The sequence below is a fragment of the Podarcis liolepis genome, assembly GCF_965112155.1.
Source record: "Podarcis liolepis genome assembly, chromosome: 13".
In the NCBI taxonomy this organism is placed as follows: Eukaryota; Metazoa; Chordata; class Lepidosauria; order Squamata; family Lacertidae; genus Podarcis; species Podarcis liolepis.
The window spans coordinates 9,303,024-9,329,655 of NC_139573.1; the positions used below are offsets into that span (position 1 = coordinate 9,303,024).

Below are 26,632 nucleotides of genomic sequence, written 5' to 3' on the forward strand. Positions count from 1 at the left end.
GTGGGGCTAAAAGTTTCCTTTACTAACTAACTTTACCATGTACTGATCCCATGATAGAGTTGCTGGCACCTATTGCATTCTAGAACTTATGTAGCAAATAAATGAAAGCAATTTGATATGCTCTGTACATGTAACAACATGCTAAATGGGAATATTTACCAGGCCCTTTTCAACTTGGGTAGGACTGAGCAGGAGAAAGATAAACCCTGAGTGAGGTGGTGGTTGGGCTTGGGGGGGGGGATTATTTTTATTGATGGCTTTTCACTTTCATTTTCAACCACCCTGAAGGCACTGTTGATTGGGTATGATATAAAGATCTCATTATAGTAACAGGAATAGAATGAGTCCTGAATCAAAAATAACATGTATCAAAAGCCCTGGAAAAAAGATGTTTCTTTAGCCTGCAACGAAACCTCTATAATGAATATTCCAGGGGAGGAATTTCCACAATTGAGTGGCTTCCACAGAGAATGCTGTTTCCCAAGCCAACATCTCCCCCACTTCTGAGTACAGTGACAATGCCAAAGAGGCCCCTTCTTCTGATCTTAATACCTGAGAGTTCTGTAAAGAAGCAGATAGTGTTGCCTATGTTGTTTGCAGCTTTTGACACACCTTAAATGCAGCCCAGAGATGAACTGGCAATCCATGCAGCTGTTTTAGAAATAGGGATTCTACGTGCTCTGAAGGAAACCCTAGCTAGCCAGTAACCTGGCTGTTACTTTTTGGATCAGGTGGCATATCATGTCAGGAGTTCAGCCTACACTCGAGTAGGACCCTGGCAGAGGCACATGCTCAACTGGCATGTTCCCTCTCTCCTGGTCAATCGTTCGGGAGCTTCATAAGCTTTCTTCAGCCTGAACATCACAGCGACGGATGCCAACCGACACTGGAACACTTAGGGATCCACAGAGTCTGCACAGTTGCTTAACAGACCTCAGCAACTCAGCATTTTGGCTAATCTACTTTATTTACATATAAACACACGCAGAAATCTTCAAGGGCAGCCCCATACAGATTGCATTGCAGCTATCCAATATGGAAGTACCATAGTCAATTAATTTCGCTGCAAAATGGGGCAGTAGTTGGCCAACCAGCCATAACTGAAAATAAGCACTCACTGCTAGTCTCCACAGCCACCTGGGCCTCAAATGACAAAGTTGGATCCAGGAGTACGCCCAAGTAAAGAACCTGCTCCTTCTAGGGGAGTGCAACTCCATTCACAACACGCCATCTTCCCTCCTCCATAACCAGAGAACTTGGAACACACAACACCTCCACCTCTCTCTCTCTCTCTCTCCCTCTCTCTCTGAATTCAGTTATATGAATGGCCAAAATCAATAAAAATGCCACATTATTTTTGTGGGAGGGAGAGATATGGCTGCAGCTGTGCTATTTTGTAGGAGAACACCTGAGGGGGGGGGAATCCTGTAGCACTGTGGAGCAAAATGGCTCTGGATCAGTAAATGAATATTCTAGCATCACTGCTCCTTCTTTCCTGAGATAGCAAAATCCAACATCCCAAAATATGAAGAACATTTAAGGCCTCACCCAATAAATCCCCTCTCTACCTTTGTAGCTTGATAGTGGATCTGTGAAGGTCACACCCTCCAAGGTCACATGCCCAGAAGGAAAACCAGGATGTGCATCTTTTGGGCCACGCTCCTTGGTGAGCCAGGTGAGATGTGCAAGAGCATGGTGCCCAAAAATGTATGTTTTTCAGGGCCATGGTCTTGTGGGAGCCAAAACAGGAAATCCCAGGAGCCAATCAGAAGCTGGGATAGCTTCTGTAATTTTCAAGATGTCCCGTTTTAAGTGGGATAGTTGAGTGGTATGTAAAGTGAGATTCCCAGCTTCCTTCTAGTATACTAGTCTACTATTTTCTTGTTTCTTTGCCTGCCAGTAAATGAAGATTCTCCCCTGCCCCTGGTGCCCTACACACAATTTTTCCAACTCCAGTCTCTCTTCATTGCCCCTAGTAGGTGGTGCCTATTTCTGTATGCAGTGATTCCTGCCCTCCTGGTTATCAGAAGAAAAAGAGAGAAGGGGAGAAGTTTTGCTGCTATGATTGTGCTCCCTGCCCAGAAGGGAAAATATCGGACCAAAAAGGTAGGTGATGCACTTCACCAATTATTCTAGCCAACAATTTGCCATTTTTGTGTGTGTTTTGAGCACTTTTGCAAATACTCAGGAAGAAAAGGTGACATAAAGATTGGCCACACTGGCCATTTTCCAAATTGCAGGATCTGATTCTGCCTATTCAAGCCAATGGAGGCTTTGTATTTTGGTTAGGCTGAGTTGGGACCTCCATCCCCCAAAATTACAGAAATTATTCTTCCACTGAAGTCTGTTGGGTTAAGAGCATGTTCAACAGTGGGTTCACTTTTGCCCTGTTCTTATCATTTTTTGGCAGTGTCAGGCAGAAATGTGAATAGGATGTTCTGGGTCCAGTGCACTGTGGCTGGATTGGTCTCTTGGCCAAGTAGGATACAAATATAATAATAAGATGTCAGAATGACCAACAAATCCCACATTGAACAGCGTTCTAAGAATGAGACTCAATTTACATAGAAATTGGCACAATGATGGATCCTTTCTTTTTTCCAGACATGGATGAATGCTTTAAATGCCCAGATGAGCAGTATCCAAGCCAGAGTAGAGACAGATGCATCTCCAAAGTTATGACATATCTATCTTATGAAGAATATTTGGGGATCAGTTTTAGTTTGGTTTCTGTTTCTCTTTCACTCATCACAGCTTTCGTGCTGCGAATTTTCATCAAGAACAGAGATACCCCCATAGTCAAAGCCAACAATCGGGACATCAGCTACATTCTCCTTGTCTCCCTCCTCCTCTGCTTCCTCTGTTCTTTGCTGTTTCTTGGAAGACCTACGAAGGTGACCTGCATTCTCCGTCAAGCTACTTTTGGCATTGTCTTCTCTGTAGCTGTTTCTTGTTTGCTGGCCAAAACCGTCACGGTAGTTGTCGCCTTCATGGCCACAAAGCCAGGGTCAAGCATGAGGAAATTAGTGGGCAAAAAACTGACCAACTCCATTGTCTTTTCCTGTTCTCTTATTCAAGTAGGAATCTGTGTAGTGTGGCTGGCAACCTCTCCTCCATTCCCAGATTTGGACCTGCAATCCCAGGCTACAGAGATCATAGTTGAATGCAATGAAGGTTCTGTCCTCATGTTTTATCTTGTCCTGGGCTACTTGGGCCTTCTGGCTATCATCAGCTTCAATGTGGCTTTCCTGGCCAGGAAGTTGCCGGACACTTTCAACGAGGCCAAATTTATCACCTTCAGCATGTTGCTGTTTTGCAGTGTTTGGTTGTCCTTTGTCCCTACCTACCTGAGCACCAAGGGGAAATATATGGTAGCAGTAGAGATCTTCTCTATCTTAGCCTCTAGTGCTGGGCTCTTGGGTTGTATCTTTGGACCTAAATGTTACATTATTCTGCTGAAGCCTAAGTTGAACACTAAGGAACAACAGATAAAGAAAAATTATTAAATTATGTCATAATATGATTTCATTATCATTATATTTTATTTTATTATATTATAATTACCATTACCATTACATTTCATTATATTATAATGCTAATCTGATATTACTTTTGCATTTCTTGTGAGGTGTTTGTGGCAATGGAAGCTGTGGACCTCCCATACCAGTTAGTTCAAGATATAATACCAGCTGATTCATTTCATTTTTGTCACATATCTTAACAGGTTCAAGAAATAAAAGTATTATTTAACAATGAAGGCTAAGACTGTTCATTTTTAACTTTTGCAACCAAACTGAAAAACAAAAGAAGCAGGGAGACAAATTTATCAGGTTACATTTTAAAATACAATAAGTGCAGTTTCAAAATTTACAATTAAAAAGTGCACATATTAGCCACATTGTTTTGGGTGGGATGCCTGAGAGAAAGGGACAAATGGGGGAGGTGGGGGAAAGACACTGTTTCTGAACAGATGTTTAACATTGGAACAGGAAGATATTGGAACAGTTCACTGCAGGCTGGAGCTTGGCCAAAGAATGACAGCTGTGGATCATTGATATTTCCCTCCCTTTATGCATCTGTTCTGTACCATGCCTTTCTGGTTTGTGGCTCTTTGATGCCATCTCTTGTGAGGATTTGCCACCAAATGGAAGGGTTTTTGTCTGAGGTCTACTGGGATCTCTCTCACTGTGAATCTTGCACCGTAATAGACAGCTGTGTCTTTTGATTTCAGGCGGTTCATTTGCAGATAGAAGGTGTAGGTGTCCTTAGAGGCTGTGAATCGCCCTCGGATTGTAGGGGAATAATAATCAGTGTAACCATAGCATACATAATGAACAAGCCATTCCAATCTTTCTCCGGGTTTTTGTCAGAACCAGCCCATCCAGTACTTGTCAGTATCAAATCCAGTGACTGCACAGGTCAACTTATGGGATTCTCCAGGTTTCTTCAATGCTGAAGATTCCTTTTTTTTTTTTATAAGATTTTTATTGGTTTTACAACATTTTTAAGAAAAACAAACAAACACTAAAAAAGACAAACATACACGTATAATTTCAAACATATTTTCATAAACCTCTTTTCTTGGACTTCCCCATACCCCCCCTCTCTGCATCCCAATGTCCATAATTCAACTAGCAACTCCCAATTGTTACTTTCCACTCTCTATCATCTTAGTCCTCTTTTATAGTCTAACCTTATATCCCTGTACCCTTTTGCTTCTGGAAACCACAACATTTTAGCATTCATTAAGTTTATAGTAGTCCTTAAGATAGCTTTTAAATTTTTTCCACTCCTCTTCCACCGTCTCTTTTCGTTGGTCACGGATTCTGCCTGTCATCTCGGCCAATGTCATATAGTCCATCACTTTCATCTGCCATTCTTCCACAGTGGGTAAATCTTGTGTCTTCCAATACTTTGCGATGAGTATTCTTGCTGCTGTTGTGGCATACATAAAAAAAGTTCTATCTTTCTTTGTCACCAATTGGCCGACAATGCCCAAGAGAAAGGCCTCTGGTTTTTTAGGAAAGGTACATTTAAGTACCTTTTTCATTTCATTGTAGATCATTTCCCAGAAGGCCTTAATCTTCGGGCATGTCCACCAAAGGTGATAAAAGGTACCTTCAGTCTCTTTACACTTCCAACATTTATTATCGGGCAAATGATAGATTTTTGCCAGCTTGACTGGGGTCATGTACCACCTGTATACCATTTTCATAATGTTTTCCTTTAAGGCATTACATGCCGTAAATTTAATACCGGTGTTCCATAACCATTCCCAGTCAGCTGACATAATGTTATGTCCGACATCCTGAGCCCACTTAATCATAGCCGATTTAACTGTTTCATCCTGTGTGTTCCATTTCAACAGCAAGTTGTACATTCTAGATAAATTCTTAGTATTGGGTTCTAACAGTTCGGTTTCTAATTTTGATTTTTCCACCTGGAAACCGATTTTCCTGTCCTGTTTAAAAAATTCCATTATTTGACGATATTGGAACCAATTTTCTACTTTATGCTTCAATTTCTCCTGACTTTGTAGTTTGAACTTATCTCCATCCTGTTCTAAAATTTCCCAATACTTCGGCCATCCGACCTCCATATTGAGTTTCTTCACTGCTTTAGCCTCCACTGGTGAGACCCATCTAGGGGTTTTGTTTTCCAATAGATCTTTATATCTTATCCAAACATTAAACAATGCTTTTCTAACAATGTGATTTTTAAAGGCACTGTTAACTTTATCATACCAAAGATATGCATGCCAACCAAAAGCATTATTAAAACCTTCCAGATCCAAGATGTCCGTGTTCTCGAGGAGCATCCATTCTTTCAGCCAGCAAAATGCTGCTGCCTCATAGTACAATTTTAGGTCCGGCAGGGCAAAACCCCCTCTTTCTTTAGCATCTGTCAATATCTTAAATTTAATTCGGGGCTTTTTGCCCTGCCAGACAAATTTCGAAATGTCTTTGTGCCACCTCTTAAAACATTCCATCTTGTCAAGAATCTGCAAGGTCTGAAACAAAAATAACATTCTAGGCAATACATTCATTTTGATTACTGCAATTCGGCCTAACATTGACAATTTCAAATTTGACCATATTTCTAGATCTTTTTTAATTTCTGACCAACATTTTTCATAGTTGTCCTTATACAAATTCACATTCTTAGATGTTAAATAAACCCCTAGATATTTCACCTTCTTTACCACAGTCAAACCTGTTTCCTCTTGAAATTTCTCCTTTTCCATATCTGTTAAGTTTTTCCCTAAAACTTTGGTTTTTTGCTTGTTCAACTTAAATCCAGCTACCTGGCCAAACTGTTGTATTATTTCTAAGACCTTTTTCGTACTAGTGTTTGGCTCTTGCAAAGTCAATACTAGGTCATCTGCAAACGCTCTTAACTTATAATGTTTAGCTCCGACCTGCACACCTTTGACCTGCTGGTCATTTCTTATCATGTTCAGCAACACCTCCAGAACTGAAATAAAAAGTAATGGGGAAATCGGGCACCCCTGTCGTGTTCCTTTTTCTATCTTAAGTTCCTCAGTCACAACATTGTTTACAATCAGTTTAGCTTTTTGTTCAGAATATATTGCAGCCATACCATTCTCAAAACCCTGGCCTACCCCCATCCCATGAAGATTCTTCCTCATAAAACTCCAAGAAATATTGTCAAAGGCTTTCTCCGCGTCCACAAAAATCAATACTGCTTTAGTGTTTATATTCCCCTCTAGCTTTTCCAGAATGTCTATTACATTCCTTACATTGTCTGCCAGGTGTCTTTTAGGGAGAAAACCTGCTTGGTCCTTATGAATCTTCTCCATCAAGACTCTTTTAAATCTTTTTGCCAAAATGTCTGCAAAAATTTTGTAATCCACATTAAGGAGTGATATTGGGCGGTAGTTCTTGAGTTGGGTCTTTTCAGTCTCTGACTTTGGTATGAGTGAAATATATGCCTCTTTCCACGATTCAGGTGCCCTTTTTCCTTCAAGGATCTCATTACAAACTTCTCTTAGTGGTTGAGTCAGCCATTCCTTCAGCGATTTGTAATATCTGGAAGTCAGTCCATCTGGTCCCGGAGATTTGCCCAGTTGCATATTCTGAATGGCAGCCTCTATCTCTTGTTCTGAGATTCTCTGGTTCAAGTCCATCTTACTTTGATGAGAGATGTTTTGTAATCCATATTTTCCAAGGAATTTGTCTATATCTTCTTCATTTTGCGGGCCTTGAGTGTAGAGTTTTTTTAAAATAACTTAAAAAGCAATTTCTAATTTCATTAGGTTTAGATATATTCTTTCCATCCACCTCTAGGCTTGTAACTGTATTTAGTTTCTGCCTTTTCTTCAGTTGCCATGCCAAAAGTTTGCCACATTTATTTGCTGATTCAAAAGTCTTTTGCTTCATTTGCTTTATCTTCCATTCAATCTCTTGGTTCATCAATTCCATATATTGTGTTTAATATAACTTGATCTCTCTTAAAATGTCCTGAGATTTTGGTTTTGTTCTTAATTTTCTCTCTCCTTCCTTTATCATTTCCAAAATCCTCTCTTTTTTCTCATTTTGTTTTTTCCTCTTTATTGAATTTTGTTGAATCAAGAATCCTCTCATAACCGCTTTACTTGCGTCCCAGATCACTCTTTTCTCCACGTCGGTCCTCAAATTTATTTCAAAATAGTCTTTTAGGGTCTTTTGGGCCTTCGTGAGAATCTCCTTATCTCGAAAGAGGGTGTCATTCATTTTCCATCTAAATTGACCAGTTATTGTGAGTTTCATCTCCATCTTCACGGCGTTATGGTCGGAGCAAGTTTTTGGGCAGATTTCCACTTTCTTGATCTTTGGAGCCATTCCACTAGTAACCCAGATTTGATCGATTCTGGTCCAGGTCATCATTGCTTGGGAGAAGAAAGTTCCCTCTCTCTCCAGAGGGTTCCTTGTTCTCCATATGTCTATCAAGTCCATATTTTCTGTCATTTCGAAAAAAGTCTTAGGGAGTCTCCCTTCCTTGCTAACTGTTAGTCTTTGTGCCTTGTCCATGTTAGTGGAGACCACGCCATTCATGTCTCCCATGATTATCATATTGTAGTCCAGATAGTCAGTGAGGGTTTCATGGAGTCTCTTAAAGAAGTCAGATTTGCCTTCATTTGGTGCATAAATTCCAACCACTAGAAGTTTTTCTCCTTGTATTTGTATCTCCACTGCCAGATATCTCCCTTGTTCGTCCTTGAATATCATTTTTGGAGCCCATTTCTCCTTCACATATATTACAACTCCTCTCTTTTTAACTTTGTCTGATGAAATAAATTCTTGTCCTAGCCTTTTATTTATAAGTAATCTCCTGTGGGCTCTGGTTATGTGAGTTTCTTGTAGGCATATCAAGTCCAGTTGTTCTCTATTCAATATATGAAATACTTGTCTTCTCTTCAAAGGCCCATTGAGCCCATTACAATTCCAACTAAGGAATTGCAGAGCCATCTTGCTATTTTTCTGAGGCTCCTCCAACAGCTCCCAATTGTTGCTCTTCTTCTGATGGTGGTGGTTTTTGTCCAATCGAGAGATTCAGGATATCCAGTGCTCTCCTCTGTTCTGCAAGTACGTCCACAGTCCCCTTCTGTAGGTCCTCCTGGTATCTTGCCAAAAATTTGTCTTTATCTTGAATTGTCTTTATTTTCACCTTGTTTGCCTTGTAGTCAAATGACAGTCCTTGTGGGAATTCCCACCTGAAGCGGATAGAATTTTTCTTTAGTAAAAGGGCTAAGTCCTTGTAGAAATTTCTTAAGTCCAGAATGTATTTTGGGATGTCTTTGAAGATCTGTACAGCTGAATTTCCGATTTGCAAGGCCTTTTCAAAGTGTAGTCCTAGTATTTTGTCTCTTTCCTCCTTGGATCTGAGTGTGATCAAACAGTCTCTCGGGGTCTTTCTGTGTTGCTTTTTACCCAATCTAAAGGCAGTCGTAATTTTGAATTCGTCTTCCTCAAGGTCCCAGCAATCCACAAACTCCCGTGTCAAATATTCCACAAGGTTGTCTCTTTCATTCTCCGGAATCAGTCTTATTTTTAAATTTCTCTCTTTCCTCTGTAACTCCCACAAGGCCAAGGTTGCATCATGCTCATAGACCTTCTTGGCAATCGGCTCTAATTTCTCCTGTGTCTCTCCCGCAGTGGCTTTGGCATCTTCCGCAATTTGGCGCGTAGTGGCGTTTTCCTCCACCAATTTATTTATAGATTCTGTGTTCTGGTTTAATCTTGCTGAAATTTCTGTTAATTTTAGTGTATTCTCTGAAGTCTGTTTTGTCAAAGACTCCAGAGTTTGGTTTATCTTGAGCAGGGCGTCTGTCACAGCTTCCATAGAAACGGCTGCTCCTTTGTCTTGTCCTGTTGTTCCTGCTGATCCGGCAGTTGCGCCTGAGATTGAGCCTCTTTTCTTTACCTGTTGCTGCTGCAGCTGTTGTTGTTGTTGCTTGGTCTTGGCTCTTGTAACTATCTCTTCTTGTGCGCCACTCATGTCAAGGTCAATTCCCACGGGATTTATTCTCCCTTGGAAAATTCCACTGTCTTAGGCCGTGCCGGACTTCACTTTGTCCTCTAGAGGGAGCAAATCAAAATGGCCATAGAGCAAAATTTCCAAGTACGAAAACAAAGGAGACTGTCCAAAATGTAAAAAAGGAGATTAACACAGTCAAAGTCAATGTTACTAAGAACTTGTAACTTCAAATTGCCACAGTTGCCCAATTTATGCTATTTCTTCTTGTATTATACAGTAGCCAGGCACTGTGGAAACTTTGTATCAAAGTATCACTTCACAGGGAAAAGTCAGTTCAGTGTGCTAAGAAGGCAGACCGTTTCATGCTTTCAGATGGGTGAGACAGCAGAGGTTTTTTACTTCCAATAGATCATGCAGTTATTGATCAAATTCACCTCCCCTCTGCCCTGCTAGCTAGAGGGGAGATCAAAGGTCTAAATGTCCGGTTTAGCTGATCAAAGAGCGGGTTTAAACGGATGCAGGTTTAGAGCTCCGTTGCTTTCGCTTTCATGCAGTCGGGGGGAGGCAGACTTCCTTTGTTTAAATCTCCCCCGTTTTTAGCCCAATTTTTAAAATTTAAAGGGTCCCGATTATTTTTCAGCTCTTACTCACGGGGATTCAGTCCAAATTTTCTTTTCAGGAAGGAATCGGCGCTCTCCGCTTATGGCGACGCGGCTTCACTTCGCAGGCTGGGTAGCGACTCTCAGCACCGCGCTCACTCCCGATGTCGATCCGTAGCCTTTAAAAAGGCTCTTTCACGGTACCGGGGGGCGCAAAGGTGCCCACCGAGTCTCCTTGTTCTCAGGCTTCAGCGCCTGGGATTTTAGGGGTCCCCCGCTTGCCGTAGCGGGTAAGACCCGAACTTGCGAAGCAGTCCTTCTCCGGAGCTCGGAGCTAGGACCGCCATTAAGCGCTGGCACCGACCGGAAGTCTCAATGCTGAAGATTCCGACTGGGTCAGAATTCTCTGTGTGAGGCCACCTGGAATGAAGGAAGAAGAAAGAATAGCTGTCATACAAAAGCCCATTATAAAACCCAGACTGAGTGAAGGAAGGAATAAAATGAAAGCCCAACACACATGAGGAAGAGGCAGTGAGTTCAATAAGCATGGAAAAGAAAAAACGCATACTGGAACGATGGACTGGATTTCAAAAGGACCCTGTGTGCCTTGCCAGGAAGTCTATGATAGGCTTTGAGGGCTTAAGTAGGAACTCATCATTCTCATGGATTTGCATAAATCAGTGAGCATTGGAAGAGGATGTATTCATAAGATCCAAATTTTCCACATACTTTTCTAATGCATGCCTAAAACAATTGTGACATAGATTTGATTACATGCACCTCAACAAATGTAAGAAACCAATATGATTCCTTGAATTAAATAGGTGTGTTTATATATAACCTATGGAAAGTACAGCAGAAGGTAGAGTTCTTTAAAAGAAAACAACACGGTCTTTTCCAGGGAGTCTTCTCTTCTCTAAGTACCAAGGGAAAATACATGGTAGCTGTGGAGATTTTCTCCATCTTGACCTCCAGTGCTGAGTTACTGGGTTGTATGTATCCCCCCCCCCAAAAAAAATGCTACATTATTGTGCTTGGGCCACATTTTGATCTCAAATAAGCAGCTACTTAGGAAAGGGAATATAGGAGCATTAGTGTATCCACCATGGTCAGCAAAGGGTGAAAGCAGGAGGAGGAAGGGACAAAAAGAAGTGGAGAGAGCAGGGAATAAAAGTGTGAGGGAGAGAGTAGAGGGGAGGGAACTGTGGAAAATGCAAGAAAGTTGAGGGAAGAGGAATTGCTTGGATGTGAGGGGGTGAGGAAGGGAAGACTGTAGAATAGAAGAATGCAAGAGAGAAGAGGAGAACTGTTCATTTATATGAGGGAGAGGTAAAGAAGAGGAAGAATTGGTGCCTTTATCAACTTCTGATTACTGCAGGTGGCAAGGAAGGATTTTATGTACAATTGGGAGTGTAGAAATGAGAGGACAGGGTACTAGTTGTGGAAATATGGTGGGCACAGAGGAATTGACTGCCTTGAATGTTTCAGAACTGCTGTTTTCAACTGAAACAGGAAAACTGGAGCAATTCACTTTAGGCAGAATATAGGCCAAAGAGTGAAGGCTGTGTTCTGTAACTTGCTTTTCTAGTTTCTGGCCTTTTGCTGCCCCCTCTGGCAATTTGTCACCAAATCAAAGGCAGTGAAGGGTTTTTGTCTGAGGTCTACTGCAATCTCACTCACTGTGCTTCTCGCACAGTAATAGACAGCCGTGTCTTCTGCTTTCAGGTTGTTCATTTGCAGATAGAGGTTGGAGCTGTCTGTTGAGGCTGTGAATCGCCCTTGGATTGTAGGGGAATAATAATTGGTCCCAGCCTTATAGTACTCAACAAGCCATTCCAATCCTTTTCCAGGTTTTTGCCGGACCCACTCCATAACATTACTATTAACTCCAGATCCAGTGACAGCACAGGTGAGTTTATGGGATTCTCCAGGTTTCTTCAATACTGGGTCCGACTGAGTCAGAACTATCTGTGTGAGGGCACCTGGAATTAGAAGTGGGAAATAGATGAGATAAAAAACAACAAACCCCATGAAACCCACATTAATTGAAGGAAGGAATAAGTTGTAGCTGTACAGTTCAACGCACATGAGGAAGAGGCAGCCAGTGCAATGAGCATTGGCAATAAAGACGGCATAGTGATGCAATGCTCTGGCACTGAAAGGGACTTAATGTGCTGTTCCAGGAAGTCTGTGTGAGAAGTGAGGCTTTGAAGGCTTAAGTAGGACGCCCAATATCTTGTAGCTTTGCATAAATCAGTGAGCATAAGAAGGGAGAGCATTAATATGGAATCCAAACTCTACACACCCTGCCTTCTCATCAAGTGTGCACTTAAAACATCTATGCCATAGATTCTATGAATGCACATTACCAAATTATCAAACCCAAATTGCTACCTATAATAGATAATCCATTAAATCTTTGTATATGTTTTTAATAATAAAATAGATTGGGATTTTAAAAGGAAAAAAGAAAACAATATATGTTTCAGACCAATCTGAATGGACTAAGGATTGATCCTGGCCCAACTGCACTGGCTGCCAATTAGTTTCTGGGCCCAATTCAAAGTGCTGATGCTGGTCTATAAAGCCTCATGGCTCATGACCTCAGTGAGTTACCGACCGTCTCTCCCATATGAACCGACCTTGTTCCTGTGCCTGTCACCCAAGGCCATTCTCTTTGTCTCCTCTCCCTGAGAGGTTTTGGAGGGTGACAACATGAAATGGGATTTTTTCTGTGGTGGCTCCCCATCTGTGGAATAGCTCCATCATTGCAGGTCTTTAGGTGACTGGTGAATGCATTCCTCTTTACCCAGATCTTCAGCTATTAAATAATCTATGGCGTGTTAAAAGTCTGTGTGGTGGAGACTGTTATTTTGATCATTTTCTTATTATGCTTTGTAATATTATGTACTGCATCATGTTTTTTTTTATTATGTATTGTAAATTATGTTCTTAATGTTGCATACAGGCCTCTGATTTTTGTATAAAACGCTGTATATAAATGGAAGAAATTATTATTATTCCTATTCCTATTCCTATTATTATTATTATCATTATCTGTAGGATTTATGTTAATGCAAAGCTCCCCACATTTAATCTACTTAGTATCCAATCTTACTGAACACAAATTTATAAGAAGGCCCCAAAAGAATGCACACAAAAATAAAGTCTGATGACAAAAACGCTTCACTGCCTTTGATTTGGCGACTAATTGCCAGATGGGGTACCAAAGATGCACAAACCAGTAAAACCTGTTGCAGAACGGATGTACAGTGGTACCTTGAGTTAAGTACTTAATTTGTTCTGGAGGTCCGTACTTAACCTGAAACTGTTCTTAACCTGAAGCACCACTTTAGCTAATGGGGCCGCCGTGCCGCCAGAGCACAATTTCTGTTCTCATCCTGAAGCAAAGCTCTTAACCAGAAGCACTATTTCTGGGTTAGTGGAGTCTGTAACCTGAAGCATATCTAACCTGAAGCGTATCTAACCTGAGGCACCACTATATAAAGCTGTGAAATTATAAATGTCCAACAGCTGCAATTCTTTAGCCTAGGTTCTGCCTGCAGGAAGTTGTTCCATAGCTTTCTTGTTCCAATACAAAGGGTAAGTTCTGAGACAATCCTCTCCCCCATCTCCCCCATCTTTGATTTTTTTTTTAAACTTCCTTCCAGAAAAGGCCCCTGTTCCTTTACGAATATTGAGGAAAGCAGAAGTTCCCCAGGTGCATCTTTTCATATGAAATTTTGTGTTGTTGGAGACTGAATGCTTTCATCAGACTGTCTAGTGGGATCTCACTCACTGTGACTCTAGCACGGTCATAGACAGCCGTGTCTTCTGGACTCTATTGTCTTTTCAGCAATTTAGCAATTGCTGAAAAGACAATAGAGAAGTTGCCTGTCTGATATTTAAAGGTGAGGAGTTGCAAATGTCAGGAGCCACCACACTAAAGAACCAATTTAACATTGTGTAGAATGGACATCTTCATTGGTTGGTATCTGCAGCTGTGAGTTACAGGTAGGTAGGTAGGTAGGTAGGTAGGTAGGTAGGTATCTGAAGAAGTGTGCATGCACATGAAAGCTCACACCAATAACTAACTTAGTTGGTGTCTAAGGTGCTACTGAAAGGATTTTTTAAAAAAAATCTATTTTGTTTTATTTTGTTTTGTTTTGATTGCAGGGGTTAGGTTATGTCCTGCCTCCCCTGAATCAATCAACATAGGCCTACAGATCTGCATAAGAGGGCCTTAACTAAACATCCACTATTGCAGCCTAATGTGTGCCTTCAGTCTACAACAGCACAAAATATCATGAGAAAAACTGCACTAGAAAAACTGTCTTCCTAAACATTGGTAAAGGAAAATATATTTTGTCTTGGAAGGAAGCTGACAAGCTCTCTCGGAGAAAGGCACAGGTGGGGGAAATGAGGGAAGGGACTGTCTCAGAGCTGTTCTTTTGCATCAGACAATAATAAAGCACCTCATTGCAGACTGGAGTGTGGCCAATAAATGAAATTGGTGGACCATTCATCATTTCTGGCTTGTTGCCCTTTGCTGCCCCCTCTGGTTATTTCTCACAAAATGAAATGCACTGAAGGGTTTTCGTCTGAGGTCTAGTGGGATCTCACTCACTGTGTCTCTCGCACAGTAATAGACAGCCGTGTCTTCTGCTTTCAGGTTGTTCATTTGCAGATAGAAGTTTGAGCTGTCTGTTGAGGCTGTGAATCGCCCTTGAATTGCAGGGGAATACTCTTGACTGCTCCAACCTCTATTGTAGCGAGCAAGCCATTCCAATCCTTTTCCAGGTTTTTGTCCGACCCAACCCATAGCGTAGCTGTTAACATTAAACCCAGTGACAGCACAGGTGAGTTTGTGAGATTCTCCAGGTTTCTTCAGTACTGGATCCGACTGAGTCAGAACAATTTGTGTGCGGGTGCCTGGAATAGGAAGGGAGGAAAAATAGCTGAAATAGGAAAAGCAGCAGCCCTCTGTTATCACATGAAACTCACAATGAATAAATTAGGGAAAGAAAAAGACCTCAACATACATGGGAAAAAAGCAGCCAATGCAGTGAGCACTGGCAGTAATGACCGCTCCCCGCTTAAAATGGGGGGCGCCCTTTGCGTGGACGCGTGCAGCCCCTAGACCTGGAGCGGCTCCAACAGCATAGGCTTGGCTTTGCCTTCCCTCAGGTGGGATACCTGGAGGTCTCCACCTACCTCAGTCAGTTGTCCAATACCACCTGGGGGAAGCGTTGCCAAGGAGACCAGGCCAGGTAGGGGAGGGATTACCTGCCCACACAATAGAGGGAGGATCTTACCTAGGAATCCACACTTGGCTCCAGAGCTTCTCCAGGAAGGACGTCCCTGGACTTCCTCGCTCCAAAGGTAAGCCTGGGGCCTTTGCCCCCCCCCCCACTAGAGGGATCCCAAGGGATAACGGGGGGTAATGGACTTCAGGATACCCCTTCAAAAGGGGATCCTTTTCCTTAGGTGGGCCCTGATGCCCCGGGGTGTTGGGTGGTGGCATGGGGGCCCCTCTAGCTGCCCCCCCCATGCCTGCGGGGGCGTGTGGGCCGCGGGGGGGAGGCAACGCCACGCGCGGCCCCTTCCCTTCCCCCGCCAGGCCTGGCGGCCCTGGGGTGCGGTGGGTGGTGGAGGGGGGGTCCCCGGTCACCTCCCAGGGCCTTGGTGGCCCCCAGACGGCCTCTTTTAGGCCGCAGGGAGGCCCGCGGCGTTTCGTGAGGCCTTAATAGGCCTCGGGGGGGCTCCTCCGTGTCCCCCAGCCCTGGAGCCTCCCCCGGGCGGCGGGGGCCTTCCCGCCGCCCCCGTGATCGCCGGGGGGGCCGCGGGCCCCGCCACGCGGCCTCTCCCGGCCCCGGAGGGCTGCCTGGGCCGCGGGGAGGCCTGGCTGGGCCTCGGCGAGGCCTTGCCGCATTTTGCGGCCTAACCGGGCCTCCGGCGGCCCTGGGGCCTTTCCTGGGCGGCGGGGGCCTTCCCGCCGCCCCCGCGCTCGCCGGGGGGCCCCCGGACCCCGCCACGCGGCCTCCCCAAGCTCCGGAGGGCTGCCTGGGCCGCAGGGAGGCCTGGCTGGGCCTCGGCGAGGCCTTGCCGCATTTTGCGGCCTAGCCGGGCCTCCGGCGGCCCTGGGGCCTTTCCTGGGCGGCGGGGGCCTTCCCGCCGCCCCCGCGATCGCCGGGGGGCCCCCGGGCCCCGCCACGCGGCCTCCCCCGGCTCCGGAGGGCTGCCTGGGCCGCAGGGAGGCCTGGCTGGGCCTCGGCGAGGCCTTGCCGCATTTTGCGGCCTAGCCGGGCCTCCGGTGGCCCTGGAGCTTCTCCTGGGCGGCGGGGGCCTTCCCGCCACACCCACAATCGCCGGGGTGGGGGCGCGGGCTGCGGCACGTGCCCTCCCCGGCTCCGGGAGGCCTAACCGGGCCTCGGAAAGGCTCTGCTGAATAGTGCGACCTAGCTGGGCCTACAGCGGCTTTGGAGCCTCCCCTGGGCGGCGGGGGCCTTCCTGCCACCCCCCCATTCCATGGGGGGGCCGCGGGCCACACCGCATGGCCTTCCCCCACCTTTGGTCAGCCTTTAAGGCCGCAGGGGGGCCCTGCCGCCTCGTATGGCCTACACCAGGCCTCTGGCGACCCTGGAACCTCCCCTGGGCGGCGGCGGGGGGGACCTCTGCAGCCGGTGGGCATACCCGCCTCCCCCCCCAGATGGCCCCGGGGGACAGTGTGTGCCTCTGCTTGCCCCCCCATAAACCATGGTGGGGCCTGCTTAGTGGTGGCCCCCAGTCTGCAGCCATTTCAATGGCGATCGCATGGCAGCAGCCATTGCGCCGGTGGCTACATGGCGGTGGCCATCCTGGATCTGGCTGCAGGGGCGGTCATGCTTCGGTGGTCCTTAGGCGCACCTATGGCCTCATCAGGTACGTATTGGTTTTGCATCTCACTATCATAGCTTGCCAGCAGGTGCAGTGGACAGCAGGCATCGCGCTCATTATCGACGAGGGGAGACTGCCCATGGACCTCAACTGAAATCTGTGCAGTGATTTTCTAAACTATTGCTTGTTTTATTTTGCAGCCTTTAGTAGCGATCCCTGCTGCGACTCAGTCCTTGCCTTATCTCCTCCCCTCCCATTATTTGAACCCTTCCTTTATCACTAGTGTGTGTTTGCAAATTGATAGCGGGCATTTTCTACCAATCATTGCCCCCCCTTGTTCTACGGATTCCCTAGCATACCCTACTCTATTAGCCCCACACCATGCCACCAAAGAGTCAGGCTGCTTCTCCGCCCCGCATCAGAAGGGGCACTGTAAGGGGCGCGTCCACCAAGCCTGCCCAGAGACAGGCCACTGGACAGCGTAAGGCGCGTGCGACCAGGGAGGAGCAGCCCAAGAAGACCGCGCCCAAGAGGGCAGCAGCACCTAGAGGGTCTTTTGGGTCCATGAGCCCACTAGCCATGGCGAGTCGCGCCGGCAAGGGCTCGGCTGCCAAGCCGAGATGTACAGAGAGCTCCTCCTCTACCCGCTCCTGCCTTAGTAGCAGTCCCTCGCACCCGGTGCGTGGAGACAGTAAGGATAGGACCATTGCCCGGCTGAGGCGTCGCCTGGAGCAGCGGGATTTGTGCACAGGGCGCTCTGGGTCACCTCACAGCTGCAGGCAAGGGTGCAGTAGCAGCTCTGCTGACCGCCGTGTCCAGGAAGGCGCATCACGCTCATCATCCCTAAGTCGCACAGATCGCGTCATCGTGGGAGGAAACACCGCAAATCCAGGAGGAGAGCCACAAGTCCAAGAGGGACTCTTCTGGGTCATCTAGTTCCTCGGTAGGTCCAGCTCCACTGATAGTACACGGGGGGGAGCATCAAAGGCTATTGGGTTACAGGCCCCCACGCCTCAGGGCTGCCGCACTGGGTCTGGCGGTGCCGCAACCGGAGGCACAGGCGTGAACATGGTGCTATTACGCTGTGTGGCGAGGAGGGCATTGACTCCAGAGGTAGCATTAGGAAATCCAACTTCAAAAGAACTGACCAGCCCCCAGGCCTTCGCCTGCGCGAGAAGTTGCGGGAACGCATCCTTAATGGGGAGTTTGTGGATTTGTTTGATCTGCTATCCCCTGCCTCTCCGACATGCCTAAAATCTAAATCCGCCAAGCAGAGAAAAAAAAAAAAAAAGATAAAAAAGTGAGTGTTGAGCGTACCTTTCGTAATTGGCTCACTGCATACACCACTTACATGGGTATTATAGTCGCTAGTTACCCTGACGGGTTGGCACCTGACCAACTACCTACTTATCATCCTAAAGGCTGAAGCCATGTATGGGGGGGGGAGGCGGCACTTGCCTATGACCAGGCATTCAGGGAGCGGGCGGCAGGGGACGACACAGCTAGATGGGATATCGAAGTTGATGACGTGTGGTCTGAGTTGGTTGCCCCATTCTTCAAGAAAGGGTCTGACAATGTGAAACAGTCCAAATACCAATCCAAGGCCCCCAAGAGATCTTGCTGGGAGTATAACAACGGTTCCTGCTTCAGAGAAAAATGCCGATTTGCTCATGAATGCGAGCGCTGTAGTGGATCTCACCCCACCACAAAATGTTTTTTGGGGTAGAAGTTTTTTCAAGGCTCCCGCGGATCAGGCGCAGGCACATCTCAAGACAAAAGAGAGGCCAGAGCCTCTACAGGCTCCTCTGGCACACAGCAAAGCAAAAACAATGCCCGCAAATAGTGTTCTCCTTTCCCTAGCCCCCTCACCCGTATCTATATCAGCAATGCTGCCTTTTTTACTCCAGTACCCCAATAAAGAGGCAGCAAAATACATTGAGGAGGGCTCTAGGGAAGGTTTCCACATCCCAGTGGTAGTCACCCCTTCATGCACCAATCCCCCCAACCAAAAGTCTGTCTGAGATATGCCACACATTGCTGAGAAGAAGATCACCAAAGAACGTTTGCTGGGGCGAGTGGCAGGTCCCTTCTCAGAACCTCCATTTCCCACCCTCATAGTGTCTCCACCAGGTATCGTGCCTAAGAAGGCCCCAGGCGAGTTTCGATTAATACACAACCTTTCTTACCCAAAGGGTGGGTCAGTAAATGATGCCAATCCTCAAGAACAATGCTTAGTCAAATATGCATCTCTTGATCAGGCAATCAGGCTGGTTAGGGAGTGCGGCTCGGGCGCGCTCATGGCAAAATGTGACATCGAATCGGCCTTCCGTTTGTTACCAGTCCACCCCAGGGACTTCTGGTTGCTAGGTTTCAAATCATATCGGGGTATTGAACTGGATTCTGTCAGCCAAACCTCTTGCCTGCCCCTGGCCGAACTCGCCACGTTGAGGGAATTGGTTACCACCACGATGGCCCAGAAAACGACTATGTTGCGTCAGGTCCAGACACTCTTAGGACACCTCTATTTTGAAGGCAGGGTTATCTCGCCCGGTCGCGCCTTTTGCGCACGCCTAGCCCGTCTCACGGCTGGTGGTGTTGCCCCCCACCACCACATCAGGGTCACTCATACCATAAGGGAGGACCTCAAAATGTGGCTGACCTTCCTGAAAGTTACAATGGGGTATCCTTTTGGCGAGATTGGCTGCTGCTTAAGGAGCAGCTACAGGTGCACTCTGACGCCTTTGGTCGCTCTGGCTTCGGTGTCTACCTCAGGGGTCACTGGCGTGCGCAGCCTTGGCCGACATCTTGGCACGCGGAGGGCATTACACGCGATTTGACTTTTCTTGAGTTCTTTCCAATCCTAGTAGCTCTCCGGGTTTGGGGGACCTTCTCAAGGACACCAAGGTGTGCTTCTGGTCAGACAACCAGGCGGTGGTAAGAATCATTGCGAAGCAATCTGCAAAATCCAACAGGGTAATTCGCGTGCTCCGTCTTTTCGTGCTGGAATGTCTGAAAGGTAACATCACCTTTTCCGTGCGGTTCATCCCGGGCCTCAATAATGACATTGCAGATGCCCTGTCTCGCTTTCAGATGGAGCGTTTTGGTGACCTAGCACCCGAGGCCGATCAACTCCCAGAAGCCTCTCCGGAGGACCTGGGGAACTCGGTCGAGAGAAGTGACAGCAGGGGTACTGAGCCCCCTTGCACCATCAACATTGCAATCCTACACCGGAGCATGGTCCCAATTCGAGGGGTTCAGAGATAAGTTTGGTTTACGACGCAGACGTGCAGCTAAGGAGTATGATGTTCTAATAGTTCACCTAAAGCGTAGAGGCATGCCCCCTTAAGACAATCAGCCTGCACAAGGCTGCTTTCTCATACTTCAGCAACTGTTTTTGGCTCCCAGACCCCTGTAACAATTTCCACGTAAGGAAGCTTTGCAGGGTGGCGTCACTCCCACCCGCCCATTCCAGATAAGAGGAGGACAGTAACCATTGAGATCCTCCAGCTGATATCGGATGTGCTCCCCAGTATCTGCTGGTCCAACTATGAGGTTAGGCTATTCAGGGCGGCCTTCCCCCTGGCCTTCCTTGGTGCGCTCCGTATCGGAGAGTGTGTTGGGGGCACATTGTCATCTCATCGCAGGGGCTTGTCTGTGGCTGATATCAACCCTGACAGGCGCATGCTACAAGTCAAAATCCGAGCCTCCAAAACCGATCAACTAGGTAGGGGTACCACGCTAAGTCTAGCCCCCTCCCCACACACTGGACCATGCCTGGTCGCGGACACACGCAAATTCTTGAAGGTACGTCCTCCAGAACCAGGCCCTCCCATTCATGCATCAGGCCGCCCCATGATCCGTTGCCAATTTGTTTCAATATTGCGTAAGGCCATCCATGCTTGTGTAGGCGACCTGGCACAATTTTCTGGGCATTCCTTTTGTATCGGTGCAGCAACCACGGCAGCTGCAAGCGGCCTCCCAGCAGAACACATAAAAGCAATGGGGCGGCGGCGTTCAGCTGCCTTCAAAGGCTACATTAGATACAACCAGCAGACACTGACAGATACCATATAATCCTTTCTTTCAGGCTCAACCCCCAAACTTCGGCCACAGCATAGTGCATTGGGCGGCCATCCATGCCACCACTGGTCCAGGCGGAGAACATCTGGGTCTGCAGCCAAAGATCTCCATTGCCTGGTTCGGACAACGGGGAAGGCGTTGGGATCCCCTGCTCCCTTGGTTGCGTCACGAACTTGCGTTCCACAGTGGGATGCCCTGCTCCCTCGGTTGCGTCATGAACTTGTGTTCCACGGTGGGATGCCCAGCTCCCTCGGTTGCGTCATGAACTTGCGTTCCACGGTGGGATGCCCTGCTCCCTCGGCTGCGTCACGAACTTGCGTTCCACGGTGGGATGCCCTGCTCCCTCGGTTGCGTCATGAACTTGCGTTCCACGGTGGGATGCCCTGCTCCCTCGGTTGCGTCACGAACTTGCGTTCCGCCACCCGCCAAGCGCGGTTGTGCTCCACCTCTGCGAAAATGACTTGGTCATGCGCAAAAGCATAATTTTGATCAAAACAGCGATCGCAGACCTGGAAAGCGTGCACGCCACTCACCCCAATATCACGATTTTCTGGTACGAACCTCTACCACGCTTGCATTGGCGTGGCAACATCAAACCCACTAGACTTAATTACACTGTGGAAAAAATCAATAGGGCAGTGCGCTCTGCAACCACTCGCATGGGAGGTCAGGTCATGAAACACCCCAACATTAAAGTTTACATGCAGGAGCTATTTCAGCCCGATGGCGTGCACCTATCGGACCTGGGTAACGAGCGTTGGCTGAGCGACATCAGGCAGGGCCTGATTGATTGGTGGAGGATGGCAAAGGCGTCTTTCAGATGTTGGTAGTCTTGGCGGCGAGACCGCAATTGCGGTCTCGGGTGGCGGTATCAGGCCTTGGGCGGAATCCTTTTGTCCATCTTCCTCTTGCGGCGGCGATACCAGGGTTCCCCGTTAAAGGGGTTTTCTGGAGGGAGGCTTTGGCCGTACACCAAAAGGTCGTCATTGCTCCCTCCTGCGGCGGCGGCGTTACGGGGGCGGCCATCTCTGCTTGAACATATGTTCTCCAGAGCCGGCCATCCCCCCCACACACACTGGATAACCCTGATGCTCCCTAGGTCCCCGGCTGGGGACCGGGGAGGGAGAACGCCCAATGCCTGAGCCAAGGTCTACCCACATTTGAAATTTAATAAAGTTGTGGCCAATTTAATCCCATAGCACGTTGTCTTGAGTCGTTATTCACATGACGGGGGGACCGTGCAGGATCTGGGGACTCCGCCTGTCCACGCAAAGACAGCATAGTGGTGGGATAGTCTGGATCAGAAAGAGGCGTAATGTGCTGTTGCAGGAAGTCTGGGTGGGGTGTGAGGCTTTGAAGGCTTGAGGGGGACACTCCTTTTTGCAGCTTTGCATAAATCAGTGATTATAAGAAGGGAGTATATTAATCTGGAACCATATCTCTTGCCTTTTCATCAAGTGTGTTTTTGAAACATCTATGCCAGGGATTATATAGAATGCTTATCAACAAAGGTATCAAACTCAATAGGTAACACAGAGAATCTACAAAATGATTTTTAAAAATTGAACAGTAGATATAGCAAAATAAATAAATACATATATGTATCAGTCTGGTTCAAATGGAATAAAAATTGAGACTAGGTCCCTCCTTCCAGTAATGTTCTGACCTTGCTGTTTTCCCAAGAACAGCCGTTTGGGGTTCCTGATGCCAGCCTTATATTCTCCAGGCTCTGTTCAGCCAGCTGGATTCCTGCTGCACCCGGGCAGCTTAGGTAGGATGACATTTCTCCAGCTGATTGGATTTGGGAGATGCACTCCATTGTGACCCCATTTATCCAAGTGTCCACTGCTCCAGGACAGCCAGCTAATAAAGCACTTATATACACCACCAATCAATTAATCTCTTATGTTCTTACCAGTTGGTATAAATGCCTCAATTTAGAATGTTTGATGAAGGAGGAATGTCTTTAGCAATTGATGAAAAGGCGATGGAGAATGTTTTTGTCTGACACACAATGGTGAGGAGTTGCAAAGGGCAGGAGCTGCCCCACTATGGGACCAATTTTGCATTGTGCAGAATGGACATCCCCATTGGTTGGTATCTGTAAGGTTAAGGTTATGTCCTACCTCCCCTCAGTCAATCTATCTAGGCCTACAAATCTTCATCAGAAGGCCTTCACAGAAAATCCACAACTGCTGCCTAAAGAGTGGGTTCAGTTTCCAACAGCAGAAAAGTTCATGAAAAAAACCGTAATAGAAAAATTGCCTTCCTAGACATTGTTAAAGGAAAATATCTTTTGTCTTGGAAAGAAGCTGACAAGCTGTATCAGAAAAAGGCACAGGTCGGGATCAGAAAGAGATGTAATGTGCTGTTGCAGGAAGTCTGGGTGGGGTGTGAGGCTTTGAAGGCTTAAGGGGGGCACTCCTTTTTGCAGCTTTGCATGAATCAGTGATTATAAGAAGGGAGTATATAAATATTGAATCATATCTTTGGCCTTTTCTTCAAGTGTGCACGTAAACCATCTATGCCACATTATGAAGGATGCATACTAAGAAACGTTTCAAACTAGAAGGTTAACATAGGTAAGCTACAAAACAATTTTTTTAAAAAAAATAGGACAGTAGATATGGTTAAGAAAAGAAGAATATATGTATCAGCTTGGTTCAAATGGAATAAAAATTGAGACTAGGTCCCTCCTTCCAGTAATGTCCTGAATTTGCCATTTTCCCTAGAACAGCCATTTGGGGATCCTTATGCCAGCCTTAGGTGCTCCAGGTTAGTTCAGCCAGCTGGATTCCTGCTGCAGCTGGGCAGCTCAGATAGGATGGCATGTCTCCAGCTGAATGGATTTGGGTGATGCACTCCATTGTGACCCCATTCATCCAAGTGACGTCTGCTCGAGGACAGCCAGCTAAAAAGCACTTGTTGGGATTCAAGCCTGCCTTCAGGAGAAACTGGCAACTCTCCAGGCACCCGGCTTGATTCTCCGGTTGACCTCCCTGTCTGCATTCCCTGGCAGGATACAGCTAGGTCGCGATCGGCGATCCTTCTCAGCGTGAGAAGAACACCCCCCCTCTTCCCCCCCCCCGGGCAGGGGAAAGAGATAGACAGAAACGTATCTACATGCCTTTATTTCTTTCTTTGCAGCGTTACAGAAAACACGTCTCCTCTCTTCAAACTCCAACAGCAGAGAGATAACAAACTCCTCCTGTACTTCCTGTACACCTCATATTACACTGTGAGCTAATTCCGGTGCTTCACACTGTGAAAAGACCATCCCTCTGTTTCCCACAGAACAGTCCCAACATTCCCATTATGTTTTGCTTCCAAGCTAGCAGCAGCTTGCGGTCGCATTGCTTGTATATCATAACATACTCCCCCATATGAATCAATGTGTGCTGCGAGCAAAGCGTGATCCAGAGGAGAAAACAAACAGTTGTTATACATATAACACTCCCCTGTTGTTTCAGTTCCACCCTTGGAACTACCCGCCACTGGTTTCCCCAGTGTACCTCTCTGGTTGTCTGTCTTCCAAGGAATGAGTGCATCTGCATTACCTTGGCTAGGGAATGTAGTGTTACACTTAGCAACTCCCTGTGGTGTCTTTGTCTCTGACTTAGACACAGCTTCAACCTGAGTTGTCAACAATAGTAACACATGCTACAGCTGAGTTAGCAAACTCTTTTGAATTCCTCTTGGGTGGTGCACCCTCTGTAACTCTCTCAGACCTACGTATGAGGTGCTGATCCTCTCTGCTCACTGGTTCAGTCTCAGGATTATTTGAAGAACCAGTTCCAATAGTAAACAGTGGTTCATCCTTTACCTGTGTAGGTCTATCCATTGTTTGAGATTTCCTCTCAATGACTGTGTCAACTGAGCTCTTTGATCTATCACTGTTACTCTCAGTACCACTGAAATCAGTAAAATCATCATCATTATCTGAATTGTCCTCAGTGGGAAATGTGTCTTCAATTACTCTCTCCTGTTCAGGAGCACTCTCTAGAAATTTCGTGAGAATCACCTGACCAGATTCAGACAAAATTACTCTGTAGAGACCCTTTTCATAACCCATAAAAATGCCTCTAGCATTCTTTACTCCACCTGGAGCATCAGATTCCACGAGAGACCCAAACACCTTAAAATGGGCAACAGAAGGTTTTCTATGGAACAGCTTCTCAAAAGGAGAACTTCCCAAATCTTTTGAAACCTTTCTCACCCAACTGTAACAAAAACACATTATCGACTCCGCCCAATACTCATGTGGCAAATGTGAACTCAGCAATTGCGCCTTCATGCCATTTTGCAATTCTTTGTTCACTTTCACACAGACACTTCTATTCCATGCTTCTGCAGAAACAGCAGTCTTGCGCCTTATCCCTTTCTTATCCAGGAAATCCTGAAAATCCTGTAAAAGAAAAACTAGCTTTTCATCTGTGAAAAGACAATCAATGTTAGCATCATGAACATTTTTAACTTTGTCACAAAACTCTTTAAACCTTTCTAAGGCTTCTTGTGGTTTCTCCAACACATATACCCAGACATAATGAGAGAAATAATCCACACACACAAGATAATATCTTGCATTGCCTCTAGATGGTGCTAGAGGACCAATCACATCAGCATACACCCGCTGAAATGTGCTGTCGACCCTGGTCGCCTTCTTGATGTCCTTCGTCACACCTGCGAGAGAAATCATGTTAGGATCAGATGCATTACAATACATGCAATCACTCTGATCAAAAGTCAACAAATACAGTCCATCTTTCTCTCTGGCAGAAAGATACAGCTCTCCATCTGTGAAGATTTTGCAGCTTTCTCTATCATAGGACAAAGTCAGTCCTTTCTTTGTGATCTGCGAAACACTCATCAGATTGAACTTTAAATCAGGAACCAAATACACATTGTTAATAGTCAAGTTCAGACTTTCAAGATACACAGTTCCAAACCCGGTCGCTTCCAGCTCCTGACCGTTGGCCTGTTTCACAGCGAAGCTTTGCTTTTTAAACATTGAAAACAGTTCTCTGTGCGACGTCATGTGCTGTGTCGCTCCAGTGTCCAAAATAAAAGCATTGTCCACTTCTGGTGTGGCTTTTAGTGACATCAAAGCCATAGCTGGTTCCTCCTGGGACTTGGTACGACTTTCGCCTGACGCCTCAGGCTTTGTAGAGCTTCCCTTAGCTCCTTTCTGCTGACGTGGCCTCTTACAGTTCCGCTGAAGATGCCCAGGTTGGCCACAATTGCGACAACAAAAAACGTTCAGAGTTTCAACTTGCTCTTTCCTTGCAATGGCAGTGGAGACGCTACAACTCCGAGCTTCTCTCCCCCTGTCAGCAACATCCATTGCAGCAAGTACAGGAACAGCAACAGTTCCTTCACTCCCCCTTTTGGGGTCAAAGCTCTCCTCAGCTTTCGATGAGCTTTTAGAAATTCGGCCAGCACCATCTTGGCTCCCCCCTTCTGGGGTAGTACACTTTCGGCTCTTGCTTCTTACTCCAGCTTCACAAGCTTTTCAGAGCTTCTGAGAGAACAAAGCCATCTCAATCTCAAGCCTCAGCTTTCAGCAGTGAGCTTGTAAATCCAAGACTCTATATGCTGTTTAC

General features: G+C 46.4%; 1 protein-coding gene and 1 long non-coding RNA gene across 1 annotated transcript; one reads left to right on the forward strand and one right to left on the reverse strand.

Moving 5' to 3' along the window:
- The window catches only part of LOC310691375 (vomeronasal type-2 receptor 26-like), a 460,470-nt gene that overhangs the window by 330,251 nt on the left and 103,587 nt on the right, over window positions 1–26,632 (forward strand).
- On the reverse strand, window positions 3,899–12,353 carry LOC310691318. Its single transcript, XR_014518462.1, has 4 exons — window positions 12,163–12,353; window positions 11,757–12,058; window positions 10,437–10,496; window positions 3,899–4,434 (listed from the first exon to the last, which is right to left on the reverse strand). It is a non-coding gene; the product is annotated as an uncharacterized lncRNA (long non-coding RNA).